Below are 18,676 nucleotides of genomic sequence, written 5' to 3'. Positions count from 1 at the left end.
AAAAACGAACTTTTAAAATTTGTAGTTGGTCAATCAAAATTTAGTAATTAATGCTATAGATTTTAATGATAAATATATAGGCAATTTCCTAATTACTAACTAAATAAAATATAGATCAACAATTATCAAATTAGAATTATCATGCTGTTTTCTTAATTATTCAAAAGATTTAAAAACTATATAATATTAAACAAAGTCTTTAGGTAGAAATCACATGAGAGAATTTTTGGCTAACCCGTTTTGAACCAACAAGTATGGTTCAAAGTAAGGACCCTATTTTCTTTACCAGTTTCTTAAAAGCAAAAAAACTAAATTACAACAAAATTTATTAGGAATAAATAGTTTGAATTTCATTACTCATAGGTCAAAATACTATATGAAGAAAAGATTAAAATTTAAAAAAATGAACAAAAAATTATTTTATTATAAAAATGAAAATTTAATATCTTAACTATTTATTTAGTTTTTATACCCACTTCTAGCGATTTTTTTTATTTTTTATTTTTTTTATTTTATTTTTTTTATTTAAAAAACATTACACAGAAAATGTAAACATTAATAACATATCAAAGTATTTTTGATAGAAGTCCAACTATAAATTTTTCAATCATTAAAAATTTATATCATTAATTAAGCCTATATAACGGAACAAACCGTCCATAACATCCTTGTCCCTTCTATATTCAATATTGTCTAACGGAACCACCCGGGAGAAATACGTTTCAACGGTTCAATATTCTTAAACCTCTACATAAACTGAGGATTGCGTTTCAACCGTTCAATATTCTTAAACATTTACATAAACAGAATAATTAGACTGAGAATTACGTTTCAACCAATCAATATTCTTAAGCATCTGCATAAACAGAATAATTAAAGGCTACAACTGCTTGACAAAACTAGTGCACAAAAAATGGATTTCTTCAAAAACACAAATCAAAGAAAATTTATAAAATAAATTTGGGAGACTGTGATGTGTCCGAACCGAATTTTAACGTAATAATGGTATAATAGGACCGAATTGCCGAATTTTCGAATTCTTCAGCTTAATTGGGCGGAATTGGGTAACTATGGTTTTATCAATAATATTTTTTTTATTTTAAAATCTTTTGGAACTTATGAACTCTATAAATTTGTGATATATTTTGGGTTCACATTATAATATACCAACTATTTTGTGTGTGAATTCTATACCATGGCGATTTTTCCAATTTCTTTATTGGTATGAAAGCCAATTCTAGCTATGTCTTTTATGGGAGGGCGAGGAAGATGCTATGTCTTTTATGGGAGGGCGAGGAAGATGTGAGAGTTGTAATAGTTGATTCTCAGTGAATGTGTGATTAGATTTATTGTGGGTATTCATTCATTTGTTTTGTAGTTAAATTGCTTTGTGTTTTTCACTTTCCTTCCCTGGTGAGCGATTTGAGATTGCCGGAATCAATCGAAAGCACATTATGAGAATCCTACAACGCTAGCTCAAATTCTTTTGCTTGAAGCCATGTCTGGGGTGAGGACCGTGAGGGCACACAATCTGTGCAACCTTGATTTGAAGATTCTAGAGGAGTTGACATGTTGAAGGGCTTCAGATCTGCAAGTTCCTCCAACACATTGACTCTAGAAACTCAATATTTGCTGTCACATCTCATTAATAATCCGGATTTATGACTGTTTCTTTATTTCGTCATTGACAAGGAATCAAATGGATTTTTCTCTGCAATGCTTTTCATTGTTTATTTGGTGTGTGATCAGTGGAAATGTGTTTGCAGAAGGCTTAGGTCAACCAATCAATATATGAGATAGTCTGAAATAAGGGAGCGTAGAGAAGGGTTCCACAAGTTCCAATTAGTTGTTGCGACAAGTGATTGTTCTTTGCCTTTCCATCCGATAGGGCTCAATCTACCAAACTAAACAAATAAATACCGCACATTACATTATATTTCAGTTATTTTTTTATTTATTAGAGAAAGGGCACAACCAATTAATGAACAACGCAAGAAAAGTAAGTTAGTATTTTGGAATCACCATGATTTAATTATAAAGACAATATGTTACACGTTAGAAGTCAGGGTTATAGGTATTATTATGAGATCCATGTGTGTGAGACAAGTTAAATTGTTTGATCAATTTTTGAACACATTTAGTATTTAGGTCATTTTTTTAGCAACTAACGGATAGTCAAAAGCGAAATATCCAATCTCGAAAGCGAAATATCCAACCGATAGTGCTAGGTACATAGAGTGGCTCCTTACTTATAGGTTATAGGTTATTATTATGAGATCCATGTGTGTCAGATAGGCTAAATTGTTTGATCAATTTTTGAACACATTTAGTATTTAGACCACTTTTTTAGCAACTAACGGATAGTCCAAAGCCAAATATCCAACCAATAATGCTAGGTACATAGAGTGGCTCCTTACTTGACAACCCTTATCCAAGCACTGATGAGCGAGTATGTCAATACTGTTGATCTTACAGGGGATAGTTGTATCTTGAATGAGTGAAGTGGGAAGCCTAGTGAAGAAAGAGCATGGTCTCTGAGATTTCAAAGTGGCTAAAAGCTCCAGTGAAGACATGTGTGAATTATATTTGTGACTCTTATATTTATCCTTGTAATGTAATCATTAAGAGAGAGACATGAAATTAACACTTACAATAATATATTAAAAGATTTGGTTTGTTGGTTGTTGGAGTTTGTTGAGAGGTTTTCTCAACATTATTCTCTTATTTTATTTTAGAGTGTGTTAAATAAAATATGGACTATAAATATGTGATGTGTTTTGGTTTCATAGTGTAATATACAAATTATTTTGTTTATGTATGATTGTATACTATGATGCTCTTCCAATTTCTTTTCTTTGTGAAATTTATATCTTTTGTATTAACATTTACTTGTACTTTTAAAATAAATGATAGGATAATATAAATTTAAAACACTAATATAGTTAGAAATAAACATAGCATGAATTTTAAAAGTGGTTAAAAATTAAAATTTAATTTTTAATAATTGTTTTAGTTTTATTGTTTTAGTTATTTTAAATGTAGTGAAAATTATTTTGTAAGATATAAAATGATTAGCTATATTTTTAAAGGTAAAAAAAAGTTATTCTGGAAAATTTAAATTAATATCATTTAAAAATATATATATGAAAAATGAACCCATTTGCTAAATTCAATTTTTTTTATGATTATGTTTGTATATTATTAGTCTGGGTAAAGCAGACTCTATCGTTATTGCTATTAGTTTAACTTTTACTTATATGTGAACTTCAAAAATAAATAATATATTATTATAATTTAAAAAATTAATAACACCATCCTGCTACTAAGGAGTAGCAATCCAAAAGATAATCTCGTTACAAAGACTCGGGCTCCAAGGGAGCATAAATGTCATAACTTGAGAATGGACCACACTTGGTTTTCTCTCGTTACAAAGACTCAGGCTCCAAGGGAGTATAAATGTCATAACTAGATAATGGAACTTGGTGGGTGGGAAAAGAAAACGAAAAAAAAAAAACTGATCCCACCAGTACAAAATGTTTGACCCAACAATTTTGATGTCTTATCTAAACCTTCATGCCATCTGTCCATCTTATTTCAGCTTCATGCCATCTGTCCCAATCTCACCCATAACATGTCTATTTCAACTTCATGCCATCTGTCCCAATCCTGTCCCAGTTTCACCCCTAAACTTTGTGAGAAGTAGCCGATCCAGATCAGAGATATTGGCCAAATCTAAACCAGTCGGTGCGCTAACTGAAGGGCGGAGGCCGGTGGTTGCAGTTAACCTTTAATAGATAACTCTGGATGATCAGCAGTATATTGGAGGGTTTGGTTTCGATTTCTGGATGGGACCAATTGATTCCTACAATTTAGTCACCTATCGGGAAAGCAATGCCCTGGTTTATATGCTTAATATATGATGTAAGCTAAAGAGGTATGTATTTATTTCCTCTCGTAGTTGCATTCAGGAAGAACTGATCTGAGTGGTGGGTCGCGAGAGGACAGCTGAGGAAGATGCAGTCGAACACTTGCCTTATCTGCACGCAGTGTTGAAGGAGGTTTTCAGGTTGCACCTGTCGGCTCCTCTTCTGTCCAACAGAGCAGACGCCCCTTGCAATTAGTGAAACACACCCAAGTGATCATTAATCTGTGGGCGATGGGACGAGATTGAATTTCTTCGAAGAAGATTATTGCAAATGCCTACAGTTGATTACAGAAGACACAACTTCGAACTGATTCCTTTTGGAGCAGGAAGAAGAATATGCGATTCCCCTCGGCCATCGCATCCTTCACTTCATTTCCCTTTCTCTTCTTCGTGCGTTTAACTTCTCTCTCCCATTACTCATACCCAATTAGACATCATGACTGAAAAATTGGACTCTCACAGCAAAAAGATGTTCCATTGAAAGCAATCCCCATACCCCCTTATCTACCCATCGTCTAATCTATATTAAATATTTCTGTGGTGGTAACAGTTGGGCAAGATGTGACTCTATATAATATTTTTCCTTCATTCTCTCCTTGAGTCTATACCTCACCAAAGGTATTCCCTATTGAAAAGTTTTAAGTTTTTTTTTTTTTTCTTGTAGTTTCTCTAAAAAGATTGACTTTAAATGAAGTATAATTATGATCTATTATTAAAAAAAAATTTGTATTTTTTCAGCAAGTTTGAATTTCAATGAAATACATTATAGTTTGGAAAAATTGTACTAAATGTTTTATTTATACTACATTTGCATGATTTTTATTGTTTAAATAGTCTCATTATAAATTTGGACTATAAATATGATAGACTACAACTCCACTATTTTTACCCACGTACAATGATGCATGGTGTCGTTAAATTTCTTTATTTTGTTTGTTGACTTCTATAATGTTAGATTTGTTTGAGTATGGTAGTGAGGTGCACAACAATAAATGACTTATGAAAACTAACTGTTGTGTTGTATTTTTATTTTTATTTAATTAATTTAAAAAAATGAAAACCAAATATTTGTTTTCTATTTTTAGTGAGACATCTTATTTTTTTGGATATGGAAATTATAATAAAACTAGTTTGAAAACTAGCTAGTGTCAGTTGTATTTTTATTTTTATTTACTTAAGTTAAAAAAATGAAAAACAAATATTTCTTTTTAATTTTATTCAAATTGATCTTATTTTTTTGGATCTCGAAATTGTAATAAAACTAGAATTCGAGTTTGTTACTGAGGGGAGATTGAAAATTTTCATATATAATATACGTATAGACCAGAATATGTTAAAAATAATGTTTTCGGGTTGACAAATATTTGAACATTTTGTTCTCTGTCCATTGTTTCAGATGTGTTGTTAATTGTAAAACTACATAAAATATTATAGAAGAATGAAAAATGTGTGTGATTATATAAAATATTATAGAAAAATGAAAAATGTGTGTGATTTGAATGAATTTTTTGAGCTTTTTTAGAAGAATGAAAAAGGTCTGTGATTAGAATTTTCTAAGCCTTTTTTGAAAAATGAAAAAGGTTAGTGATTATAATTTTCCCTTCCTTATTTCAGAGTTTATGAGGAAAATCGCTTCAATCTGGTTTGTACACGCATGAAAAGAATTTATGAATTGAACCATTTATGAATTCAACTCTAGTCTTGATATGTGTAAAAAAATCCTAAATTAATGTTCTAGCATCATTTGGGATAATCCAATTGTCAACCCAAAGATAAATTTACAAGAACGATTTGTAATTGTTCAATCCTCTTGCTTTAATGGTGAAAAATTATAGTTGAATGGTTAACTAAAAGTCCACACTGTCCATATTTGCCTTCAAGTTCACTGTTGCTTGAAGATTGTCCAAATTGGGGATCACCTTTGATATAATTGTCCACATTGGGGATCACGTGTTGATATTTCAGCCATTTGTTTTTGTTAGAGATGGATATATCTATGTGAAGTTTGAAAGTTTGCAATTATAAGCACAACATTGGTAATTTGGTTTAAAGAATGTTGTGTAAAGCATGAATAAATGCTAGTAGCTGTTACTTTTAGTAAATTACCATAATTTCACTATATTTTCAAGATCATACAGTGTAAGATGATTCGTATTATACTCACATTCGAGGCTTGGATGACCATGCTCACACTGCGGATTTTGTACACTGCTCACTATCATCTATGTGAAAACTATATGATTCTACTTTGAAGCTTTATGAACAAACATAGAATTATTTATTGATTATTACATAGAAGAGTTCAATGCGGGAAGATCCAATGCTACTATTTTAGTTTATTAGTATGAAAGGTGGTTTATTGGCAAGGAAAATTTTAAGGATGGAAAATTTTCTTGAAGTTTAAAACATTGGCGAATCTCACTAATCCCTAATATGCAAATTATAAATGTTTATTGATATATTTGTAAAATTAATCAAATTTATAATTATTTTATATATAGTCTCTCTATAATTTTGGCGATTTTTAAGGTAAAATAATTTTATATTCTAAAATTTGGGCGAATTGTCTTTTATAAAATTGGAAATTGGCGAATCTTTTTTTTGGAAAAATCATGGAAAATTAGCCCACTAGGCGAACATTAGCCCCTAAAATTTTCCATGTTTATTGGTGTAAAATGTAAAGTGAAGGGCATGCAAAATCTAAAAACGTCATGAAATTTTCATTTGATGGGCAGAGGGAATTTGAAATTCCAGACTTGCTTCCCACCATTATTTATGTCTTCCCCAAAACTTATATGTAGGAGTAAATCTATAAATGTGTAGACTTACTAGTAGTTACTACCCAGCAAAGTTTATGCAAGTCCTTGTGATTGAGCAATTAATTAATTCAGCCACTTCACATCTCACTTTATTAGCTCCTACCAAAGCAAGACTATAATATTTGATTTTCCTATTTACCACTGGACTTACTAGTGTTTACTACCCACCAAAATTTATGCAAGTCCTTGTGCTTAAGCGATCAATTAATTCATGAAATTCACATATCACTATATTTGTTCCTACAAAAACAAGGCTAGGATTTCATTTGCTTATTAACCACTAAATTGTCGTGCAACACTTGTTTATTAAAGTGAATCCACAATAAAAAAAAACTATTTTCTAAAACATAATAAAAACATAATTGTAATAAGTTATGATCGTTAAGAGTTTCATGTTTTACTTTTTTTTTTTTTGCTAAGGCAAGAGCAGATCCTTCTAATCAATTAAAAAGAGAAATAGTGTACAAAAGGCGACCGCGATGATGAGGCCCACCAATATGATAGGCTACTCCAATTCATGGTCAAAAGACTACAAAGCGAACCCAGGGGACGCAGGTCCGCCAAAACAAACAAGCAGTCCAACACAGACTGTTGGATCTTGATCTGAAGATCCAGTGGATGACAAACATATTGGGTGGCCAACATGCACACCTTTTAACAAACCAATCGAGTCCGATGACCCAAATAGACCATAATCTATAATCCTATCCGGTCCATTTTTGACTTATCCTTCAATCACTTTAACCACCCGAAATCCATCGTTTGTGCGCGATCCCGGAGAGGTCGTGTGAACAACTCGAGACATAACCACTGTTTCGAGCCCATCAACATGCATGAAAAATCCTGGCCATGGATTAGCCTCGCTAGATCTAACGATTAAGGATTATATCACGCGGACTAAGAGCACCGATAGTTACTGCGCGATGAAGGCGGTAATTCCTCCCCGCCCTTAGCCACGTGTCACATGATGAGTGGAATCACTCCCGATTGTGAAAAACAGATATACCGGAAACCACTCTGAGGGCAGTAAAGCTATTCACCGGGAAAAAAGTTGGGGTTTTGCATTTACCGAGAAAATCTAGGCTCCGGCGCATGGGCCAAAGGGAGATGAAGATCCCTCCTTCCAGCCATTCCCTTGAGACATCAGGTTTGCCATTACCTAATTTAATGAGGCCTCCATAGACCTACATCCCAGAGAAGGCCTCGCATATGTCATAACTCTTCATAAATATTCCAGATCAACTAGACCTCGTCTATGTGGCTCTGTTGTCGATCGTTGAGGGCCCTGGATGAGCATCCCTCCTTGAAATTTTCATCTGTTATATCCTCCCACCAGCAGCACAAATCGATATTCTTGCTTCATACTCCCTCATTGGCCAGCCAATCCGCAACTTTGTTAGCTTCCCTACGAACATGCACCAACCTGAGAGTTTTCAGCATTCTTAGGTGTGCTTGAATTCTTTGGTAGACTTGAAGAAGGCGCCAGTGTTCTGATATTTTCTCAGGGGCAGTGCCGACATTTATCCTCTTCACTGAGTTAATGACTAATTCTAAATCAGCCTCAATAATGACATTGTGAATGTTATACTTGAGCAGTATTTCCAGGCAACATTCCATTGCCATGAGCTCAATCATGTTGTTGGTTGCTTGTCCTAGATAATTGTGGAAGATGATTTGTATGTTTCCTTCCTCATCCCTCAAGACCCCTCTGTAACTAGCTTCTCCCAGATTCTCTTTTGAAGCCCCATCTATGTTAAATTTTAAAAATCCATAAGAAGGGGGTTGCCAAGAAGACTTTTCTGCTAAGGGTTTCTTGTTAATCTCCATTGAACCCTGAGGGGGATTAACCTTGAGCTCTAACTTCTCCAGAATTCTGGCCTCTCTTTGACTGATGGGTTCACCTGTAGCTGCACCTCCCAAGATATGAACAGTTTCTTTGAGTTGTTTAAAGATTAGCTTGAGTATGTTTCCCACCGGACTCGCTCTCTCCTTGAAAATCCTGTTGTTGCACTCCTTCCAGACATTCCAGATTATGAATCTTGGGGTCAGCATCCAGGCAGAGTTTATGATCTCATTTTCCAAAAACAATTCCCGCCAATTCTTCAAAGTAGTGATGATGTCATTAACATCTCTGTCTGTCTGCTCGAAGACTTCTCCAACCCGATTCCAAAGTATTGTGGTGAAAGTGCATCTATTCAGGAGATGATTTGTAGTTTCTTCCTATTGTCTACATAAGTGACATCTTGAGGGACCAATAAAGCCTCTTTTTTTAAGATTATCCCATGTCAGAATCATGCCCTGGTGAACCAACCACTTGAACAGTTTGACTTTCATCCAATGAGGATTTTCCTAGATTTCTTTCCACTTCTTATCTATGTTTGAAAGGTTAAACCATACATTTATCATTTTGGCTTCCTTAAGGTTGAAGAGACCTGCCTTGTTCTTTCCCCATCTTAGTTGATCGTTCAAGTTTGAGTTTAAGATTTGTCTCTTATCTAAAAGACCTTTAAGGGCTATAGCTTGAGTATGCAGCATGCCCATTCCTCTATAATCTGGAAGTTTCCATGTTCTCCATTTCCCATTGTTCCTTGATTGGTCCCAGTAGTCACTTACCCACCTTAATCCTTCGTTGATGGTATCAGTGTGAATATCTGCTAATTCTTCACTTCGGAGATTGTCCTCCTGCTGCTAATTATCCTCCCAGAACCAAGCTAGGGTACCATTTCTGATCTCCCAGAAACTGTGATTTTGGACTAGGGCCCTGTTCTGCCATGCACTATTCCAAATTTCAGAACCTTTTACTTGTCCTGTCATTCTGATTAGATTCTTCTCCTCCCTTTCGCTAGCATATTTTTGCTTCCAGAGTTTTGCCCAAGGGGCTTGTATTCCTTTTAGCCATCTCCACTAGATTTTGACACCAAGAACTCTATTAAGAATGCTTGGGTCATGAAGACCCAAGCCACCATGGGACTTAGGTTTGCACACTTTGTCCCATGCCACAAAGGCCCATTTCTTCTTTTCTTCACCTTTCCCCCAGAGAAAGTCTCTCTGAATGTTTCTTATATTAGTAATTACACCAGTTGGTGCTGGAATGGCAGCTAGCATATAGATAGGGATACTTTGTAGGATAGCCTTAGTTAGAATCAGTCTCCCTGCTAGATTTAGTGCTCTATTTGTCCATTTTCTAATCTTGTCTTTTAGCTTATTAAGAACAGGCTCCCAGATACCTTTGTGAAGCAGTTTGTCAGTGAGATGAACTCCCAGGTACTTCATAGGCAGTGACTCCCTTTGAAAGCCCAAAATTCTGGAAAGATTTATTTGTATTGAAATATCCATATTGAAAAAGAAAATCTTAGATTCAGTAAGACTTACCTTTGTGCCTGCTGCCCTAGCAAACTCACTCACAATCCATTTGAATGCTTTGGCTTCCTTGACAATGGGTGTGCCTTAAAGCATGGTATCATCCACAAATTGTTGATGTGTCACCGTGTCCCCACCTTGAGTGACTCTCAGACCCTGAATTCTCCCTTCCTCCTTAGCAGCTCTGATAGCTCTCCCTAACCCTTCCATCATTAGAATGAAAAGGAAAGGAGAAAGAGGATCTCCTTGCCTGAGTCCTCTAGAAGGCTTGAAGGTTCTTGAAGGAAAGCCATTGAAAAGAATTGAACAACTGGCGGTGGTAACTAGTGCCATAACCCATTTAATCCAATTGTGATCAAAGCCATAGGCTTTTAATATTGCTCTTATGTATGACCAACTAAGCTTTTCATAGGCCTTTGCTATGTCCAGCTTCATAATCATTCCTACCTGTTTACTGGTAATGAGTGAATGTACCTTTTCATGTGCCTCAATTATATTATCTAAAATTTGTCTTCCTTCCACATAGCCCGTTTGCTCCTCTGACATTGGGGTTGGGAGGAGAGGTTTAAGACGGTTGGCAATGACTTTGGATATGATTTTGTATATCACATTGCATAATGCTATAGGTCTAAATCTATTTGGAGAGGTGGACTTTTCTTGTTTGGGGATTAAGGCTATGAAAGATTCATTGAGCGTCTTTAAGACTATTTTAAATCTCTGAGAGTCTTCCACTACCTCCAGGATGTCCTGTTTCACTATCCTCCAACAAGCTTTGAAAAAGTCTACATTAAAGCCATTCCAAGCCTAGTGCTTTCCCATTTTCATCTCTTTCACTGCTTCCTTTATTTCTTCTTTTGTTACTGGTCTATTGGGATTGAAATTATCTTCTCTAGTAACCAATTTAGAGATGTACTGAGTAAATCTTTTCATGAACTAGTATCTGTCTTCCGAGGTTTCCTCAGCAATTTTCTAAAAATGCTGGAGTAGGACCTTCTCCATCTCTTCATGAGTGTGTCTCTCTATTCCATGTTGGTTTGTAAGTTTCACAATTCTATTGTTTTTTCTGTGAGCTATGGTGGATTTGTGAAAGAACTTGGTGTTTCTCTCCCCTTCTTTAATCCATTGTACTCTAGATTTCTATCTCCAGAATATCTCCTCTTGAAGACATCTGTTGTCCCACTCCTGCTGGAGTGACTCTGCTATCTCTTTCCTTTCATCTGTTTAGCCTTTAGTGATAAGAATCTGGTTTATTTCCTTTAGTTGCTTTTCCACATCTTCTTTAGCATTGAAGTTGTTACCAAATTCCTTTTTATTCCACTCTTTGATTCTGTCATTAATGTGTTTGATCCTGCAGTGTAGAAGGAACATCTTTGTACCTTGAAGGTGAAGCTCTTCCTTCCACTATTCTTCAATGTTTGTGAGGAAATCTAGATGTGTGAGCCAAGTGTTCTCAAACCTGAAGGGGGTGTTCCTTGGTTTGCCAAAAAGGGAAGCTTCCAATTGGATAGGCCAGTGATCTGAACCCCCAAAAGGAAGAATGAGAGCATTAATGTTGCCTCCCGTGAGAAGAAGTTCCTCTGAAACAGTAAATCTATCCAATTTCGAGGCTACTTGGGTAGGTCTCCCTCTTTTGTTATTCCAAGTGAAGATTCCATTGCTTGTTTCCATATCAACCAATTTCATGTTGGTGATGAAGTTCTAGAAGGCAACTGAGTCTCTACCAAGTGTTCTAGTTCCTCCTTTCTTTTCCATGAGTGATTTTGTTATGTTAAAATCACCACCAAGAATCCAAGGTAGAGCTGGGTATCTCTTCTTCATAACCTCCAATGTTGTGAGGAGTTGAAGTTTGTCCTCCATTGGCTGCGAACCATAGACATTAGTGATCATGTAACATTGTCTGTCACCCACCAGTTGGAAAATCAGTGAAAGGTGATGTCTGGATGCCTCCGCATCAATCACACCAAATTTTTGTGAATCCCATAGAGTGATAATGCCACCAGCAGATTTATTTGCCTTAACTTCAAGGTATTCATATCTATTTAACCATTTGCTATGTTTTTCACAGATCCTCTCCACAGAGCATTTTGTTTCTTGTATGAATACTATGTCAGGTTTTTCCTCTTTTATCCTTTTGCCTAGATTCCTTTGTTTTCTTCTACTCCCTAGTCCTCTAATGTTCCAGGCTGTAATTTTCATTGAGGTGGAGTTTTAAAGGAGTAACTGGAAAGATATTTCATCCTTCCTGAGCCAATCATGAGTTTTCCACACTCCAGTAGTAGTTCTTTCTATCTTTTTCTTCCCCTTCTCTTGCCTGGATTCTTTGTTAGCTTTCCTATTATTAATCCTATTGAGGAAGTCCCTTTGTTTTCCTGGTTGTCATGTCCTCTTTTGACTCCTGCAGCTGTTTGATGTGACTTATTAAGGAAAATCTGTTGTACCTTGTCCACATCCTCCTGAGGGATGGAGTTTATTCCTAGGTTTCCTCCTTGTTCTAGAAACTTTTCCAGCTCTAGGTTCTCCCTTTCTAGAATCTCCTGTAAGTCTTGATCCTCTGTGCCACTTTCACTTTGAGTCATTTCGTGGTCTTTTTCTGTTTCCATGGTACTTAAAGGATCCATTGCGTGTTCGTTCTGTTCATGAGTGAACTCCATTCTGGTCTCTTTTCCTTTCCCCCTTGCTGTCGGATTCTCTGTATTCTCTTGATCCTCTCCATCTGTCTCTTTTTCTCCTAAGATATCAAACCTGTTGTAACTTTTTGTTTTATCATTCCCAAAAGGGTTCTTTTGTGTCTTCCTTCCCCCTCCTTTTCCTCTTCCTTCTACTTTGGTGAAACCTGTCTGGTCCTTTCCTTTGCCAGTGTTTAGGTTTTCCTCCCTTTTATTGAGAGGACAGTCTCTGGATAGGTGCCCATGCTCATGACACTTCTGACATTTGAACGATATATGTTCATAGTTAACTGTTTGAACCCATTCCTCATCATAGACTTCTAGAATGACCTCATCTAGAAGCCTCCTGACAGGTCCATCTCCACACATATACGGGCATAAGATGTATACTTTCCCCGTAGAGTTGCTTTTGAAAATTTTAAGAAATGACCTAATTTATTGCCTATAGCTTTTAAAGACTCTAGCATCCAATAATATAAAGGTAAGGAGTATAGTCTAATCCATACCGGTACTGAAGTGAAGGTTTCTCGTTCTGGCACGAAGTTCATCGTCCATGGCCGCATATAGAGACCAGCAACTGCAAAGAAGTATGGCCCTCCTTCAAAAATCCTATCTCTGTCTTCCATATTCGTAAACACCACAGTAAAAAAACCTTTGGATCGAAGATGTATATTTAACTCCCCCTTTGGTTTCCAGTTGTATTTTATCCAGGTGTACAATAGTTTCTCTGATGGCCAGATTCCCATGAATGTGCATATGATGGCATAGTTTGCCATGTGATCCCTGTGCGCTTGCAAAGCTGGATCATTCAGAATAACCCGAGGTTTAGATATGATTTTGGGTTTACAGAGCCCCATTTTGGCTCTGTTCTCTGATCCTTGACTTCTGTCTTCCTCTTTTTCCTCCTGATAGTCTTTTTCGTGGGCCCCTTGATCTGCATGGGTTTTTCTGCCTTCTGCCTTCTGAGTTTCGGTGTTTTTTGTCTTGACCTTCAAGGGTTATGGAGGTTTGTTCTTTTTCCCTCCTCTCCCTCTGTTTGCTACCATATTACTGTAGGAGGGAGTGGAGCTCCCTCCTCCCTGTGTCTCCATGGATGCCTGTTGCCCTCCGTCCCTCACTTAGTTAAACCTTAGAACCAAAGCTCTTCCATTTTTCCTTCAAGGTTCTCCCTAGTGAACACAGTGTTCACCAAGTCATGGTCTTTGCAATCACGTGTTTCATGTTTTACACTAACGTAAGAGTTGGTTATTTCTTTAGATGGACATGTATAATTTATGTTCCTCTATGGTGCATGACATTGTTACACTATTTCTTCCTCTTCACCTTAAGTCATTTTGTAACCAACTTGTGGAGGATCCAATCACAGAAAATCATCCAGAGAACATGACCATTACGAATCTCAGAGATGTTAATATGATTGAAACAAAAAATTTAGAAATTTCAATTCAATAATCTGAAGATTGCGTTAAGTTTGTAGGAAGTTTAACCACAATGGTCAAAAATTTGTGTGATTTGAATGAGCTATTGTCTCTTGATTGTAATATCCTCACCCCTATGTCATTTTCCTTGATATATTTTGAACTAGAAGAGTTCAAAATGGGAGCATAAACAAAAAGATTATGAAGGTATGGGTTCTGATCAAAATAATATGTAGTACATTCACAGTTCTATAATGGTCAATGGTCAACAGAGGGTCGAGATCCATGAGGTCACACATCACGTAGATTGGATTCCTGAATTCAATTATATATGAAAATAACATTTAAAAAAAATTAGTGAATATTACAAACTGAATTCCCATTTTTAATTTATTTTTTGCACATGTTATATTCAATATCTTTAGTTTCATCTTGCACCATACTTTCTCTATCCTTTGAGTTAAGGAGTTTTGTTACTAAAAATCCTAAAACAAAGCTTGGTTAAAGGAAAAATCCTTTTTAGAGCTAGTGGAGGAAAAATGGTCCCATATCAACCCGAGGTCTCAAGTGTTGATGATCCATCAAATGGTGGAAAATCTAAAATTTATTAAGACCAAATTTTCCATTTGGGCTTTGGAGCGAAAAAAAGATTCTCACGGGGAGATTTGGGAGATAGAGAGGAAGAATTAGGATCTATTTTTATCAGCTAAAGGGTTGCTAATTGATCATGAGACCTTATTGGTTAAGTCTCTAGAAGATAAGAAAGCTATGATTATCAAAGAAGAAGACACAAATTAGAGATTAAGGAGTAGGGCCATATGGATAACTAAGGGAGATCAAAACACCAAGTGTTTTCACCAATATGATAATCATAGGAAGGGTGTTAATCGTATATGGGGGATCAATTCTGATTAGAATAAATCTATGATTTTTTCCTTTGATGACCTCTCGAAGGAAGGAACTAGCTTCTTCGAAAAGTTGTATAATGGTTTTTCTACAAGCCTGGAGGCTCACATGAAGGTGCTTATGGTTTTCCTTAACTTTTTCTCTGATTAGGAGCTAACACATGTCAGCAAAGAATTCTCTTTAAAAGAAATATATGACTCCCTCACTTTGATGCCTAGGGATAAGATATCAAGGCTTGATGGGTGCTTCATGGATCTCTTTCTCTCCTTTTTTGAGCTAGTGGGTCTATATTTGGCCAAAGTTGTTGAAGAATACAGGATGAAAGAATTTCTTCTAGGGAATTTAAATTCAACATTTTTCGCTTTAATTTCTAAGGATGTTAATCCTTCCTACTTTAATTATTTCCATCTGATTTACCTATGCAATGCCCTATATAAATTAATCTTGAAGATTATTGCAAATCATTTAAAGGATGTCCTCTCCAAATTCATGTTTAATGAACAGGCGGGTTTCCTTAAGAATAGGCAGATCTACGATGCAATTGGTATTGCTTAGTAAGTCTTTCACTCCATTAAGAAAAGATTCATATCTAATGTTACTCTCAAATTAGATCTCGAAAATTCCTATGGCAAGGTTGATTGAGGCTTACTTAAACTGGTTCTTTAGCAAATTGGTCTTGACTTTTCATTTCTTTCTTGGAATATGGTCCGCTTAGGATCATCATATTTCACTATGATTACTAATGGAGTTCCCTCCCATTTTTCAAGAGCTTCTTGTGAATTAAGGTGGGGCTTCTCCCTAGCTCACCCTGCTTTCTATTGGTCATTAAAGGCCTGAACAGGTTCATCATTGAATCTATATCTATAAGTATTTTCAAAGGGTTTGAGGTTGCATAAAATTGTTTTACTTCACATCTCCTTTTTGTGGATAATGTCTTAATATTTGGCTCAGTTTCCTTTATTGGAAACCATTGAGCACTACTGAGAGGGTGGGTGAATCAATAATGTGACTTATTACCAAATTTCACCAATTATTACTTCATTTACTGAATCACATATGTTAACCAACAACACATGATATTATCTCATGCATATAAAGCATATAAGAAGTTAAAATAATATTACCATGAGAGAAACAATGATCAACACATAAAAAACACATCCACATAAGAGACACAAGATATCTGGTGGAAAACCATTTGCCGGGAAAAAAACCACCCTTTCTACTGTTGTGCTGCTCTGAATATTCTATTAAGTAAAATATGTCTTTTACATAGATTTTCTAACTCCTACTAGCATGAAGACTCAACCTAATATACGATCAAATGAATTTGATCATCCTGGAGACTTGATTCTATTGATCAGGTCAGAGGACTATATTCTCCACAGATTTATAGACTACGATCCATTGAAATCCACCAAGATCAATTGATCCTCTCCCAAATCCGATTGGAGTATCCAACTACCTTGGATTGAGAAGTTGTTGCTTTCACCGAAACTTTGCAATCACTGCTCCACATCCATGAAGTCACTGCTCCTCTACTATATGCAGACCCACTTTCATCTATTTTCAAATTGGATCCCAAGACTTTATGCTCAAACCAATTCATATTTTCAATACTACCTCTAGCAACAAGACATCATCATATCTATAAAATAAAAATACCACAAACATATGTTCTCTCCAAACTAGCAAAATAGTTGTCATAGTAAAATTGAATACTATCAAACCCTCACATCAATAGAATGTTTCATAGTAAAAATAACATCATAAAAAACTATGGCTATGTGCAAAATGCATCAGCAACTCCTGCAAAAGCAAGTATGAGAGTCACCAATAAAAAAAACTATCCAATACCATACAAAAGCTCTCCAAACAATCTCTACTCCAGCAACATCAAATCTGATGTATGCTCCAACATGCTTCAGTTCTGCTCAGTGCTCACTATGCATCCTTCAAACAATGATATCCTGAAGAATATATCCTCACACCTTAGTTTGAAGCCTATTTCCTCAATGCATCCTTCATTCAATCACTCACACACTAAACTAACTAAAAACAAGCTCCAAAATGATGAATATAAAACATGTAGGGTGAAATAGAGCTTGGGGCTAGGATCAAGGTTGCCGAAATTGGACCAAATCAATCCACTAATACCACTACTTAGGCACTAAATGATTTCACATCATTGGAGTACCTTTTTAAACCATTTCCGACCTTTACAACTTTTTCTGGAAGCATCTAGGATTTTCCTTGTTAATTTTCTTCTGATTTGCACAAGAAATGGGAAGAATATCTCGTGAGAATTCTCAGTCACATGCATAACACTAGATTACCTCGACTGGAACCTTTAGTCACTCCTATAAGCCTATCTTCTAGTGACTAGAGCCTTTCAGCCACTCCCATAGGCTTGGCTCCATGCGACTAGGGCTAACGATGAAGAAAAACATCAATTCTTCAACTCAGAACCTTTGCCACCTGTTAAATCACCTTCTATAGCATCTGTACAAGCCTTCAAACCTCTGACATAGCCTTTTACACATCTGCAAGTAGATCAAACATGTATCCCTAGTGTCATTACCAAATTGACCTAGACATCAATGAAGAAGGGTCAAATCCATATGAATAGACAACAAAAATTGAAGCACAAACGATGAAACAATTGATATCAAGATGGGTGAAAATTGATGTATGTCAACAAATGTCCATGTCTCTCCACATCAGTAGAAACAAGCAACAAATAAACCAATCATCATCCAGAGAATCATACCAACCATCAACCTCTAACAACAAGCATCAATATGCCAACATGAGGAAACCATACAATCATGATATACAACATCATCATAATATGCAACCATGAGCAACATCGAGTATATAAAACAATATGCACATGAGCATTAATCCATCACTCTCCATAGCAACCACATTGCAGCAGCCTCCAAACATCTCTGAACATGACATGATATGAATAACCCCAAATGTCATAGCATAATATGAGGCATATCATGAACACCTCTAAGTGGATCATAATGCCAACAATGATGGCTGAAGTAAACAAGACCAAATAGATGCTCCCCTTGAACACATGCCATCTCCAACCTGTAGTGATTTCTTCCACTGCAAGCAATGCTTACTTGACACATAGAAGCGCCTTTTAGAGCGAGACTCCACATAACCATGACTCATATGACATATAAAATGATAAATAAATGGATGTAGCAGCAACATAAGACCTCATACATTCTCCCATATGACCATAACATGACCTCATGACTCATGACTATAAGACCCAAAAGATAGTACAATACAAGTACATGGCTTCATGAGCATTTTACATGAATATGTCAATAAATACATAGCTGCTATGATCATGCTATAACAATGCAAACTTTGAAACGGGAACTAATACGATTACCCATTTCGTTGAGGTAGCAAAAAATTCAAATTATTTTGAAAAGTGGCGATGTAGAATACACTTTTTTCTTCTTCTTCTTTTTTTTTTTTTTTTTTTTTTTATTCGGATCATATTTTTGATACTTTAAATTTTCTTATGTATCAAATATAAATATTTGTTTTTAA

Source organism: Pinus tabuliformis, chromosome 6, assembly GCF_031772625.1.
Source record: "Pinus tabuliformis cultivar Carrire ecotype Pingquan chromosome 6, CPIR1, whole genome shotgun sequence".
Taxonomy (NCBI): Eukaryota; Viridiplantae; Streptophyta; class Pinopsida; order Pinales; family Pinaceae; genus Pinus; species Pinus tabuliformis.
The sequence above is the reverse complement of the archived record's forward strand: the minus strand, read 5'-3'. Positions refer to the sequence as shown.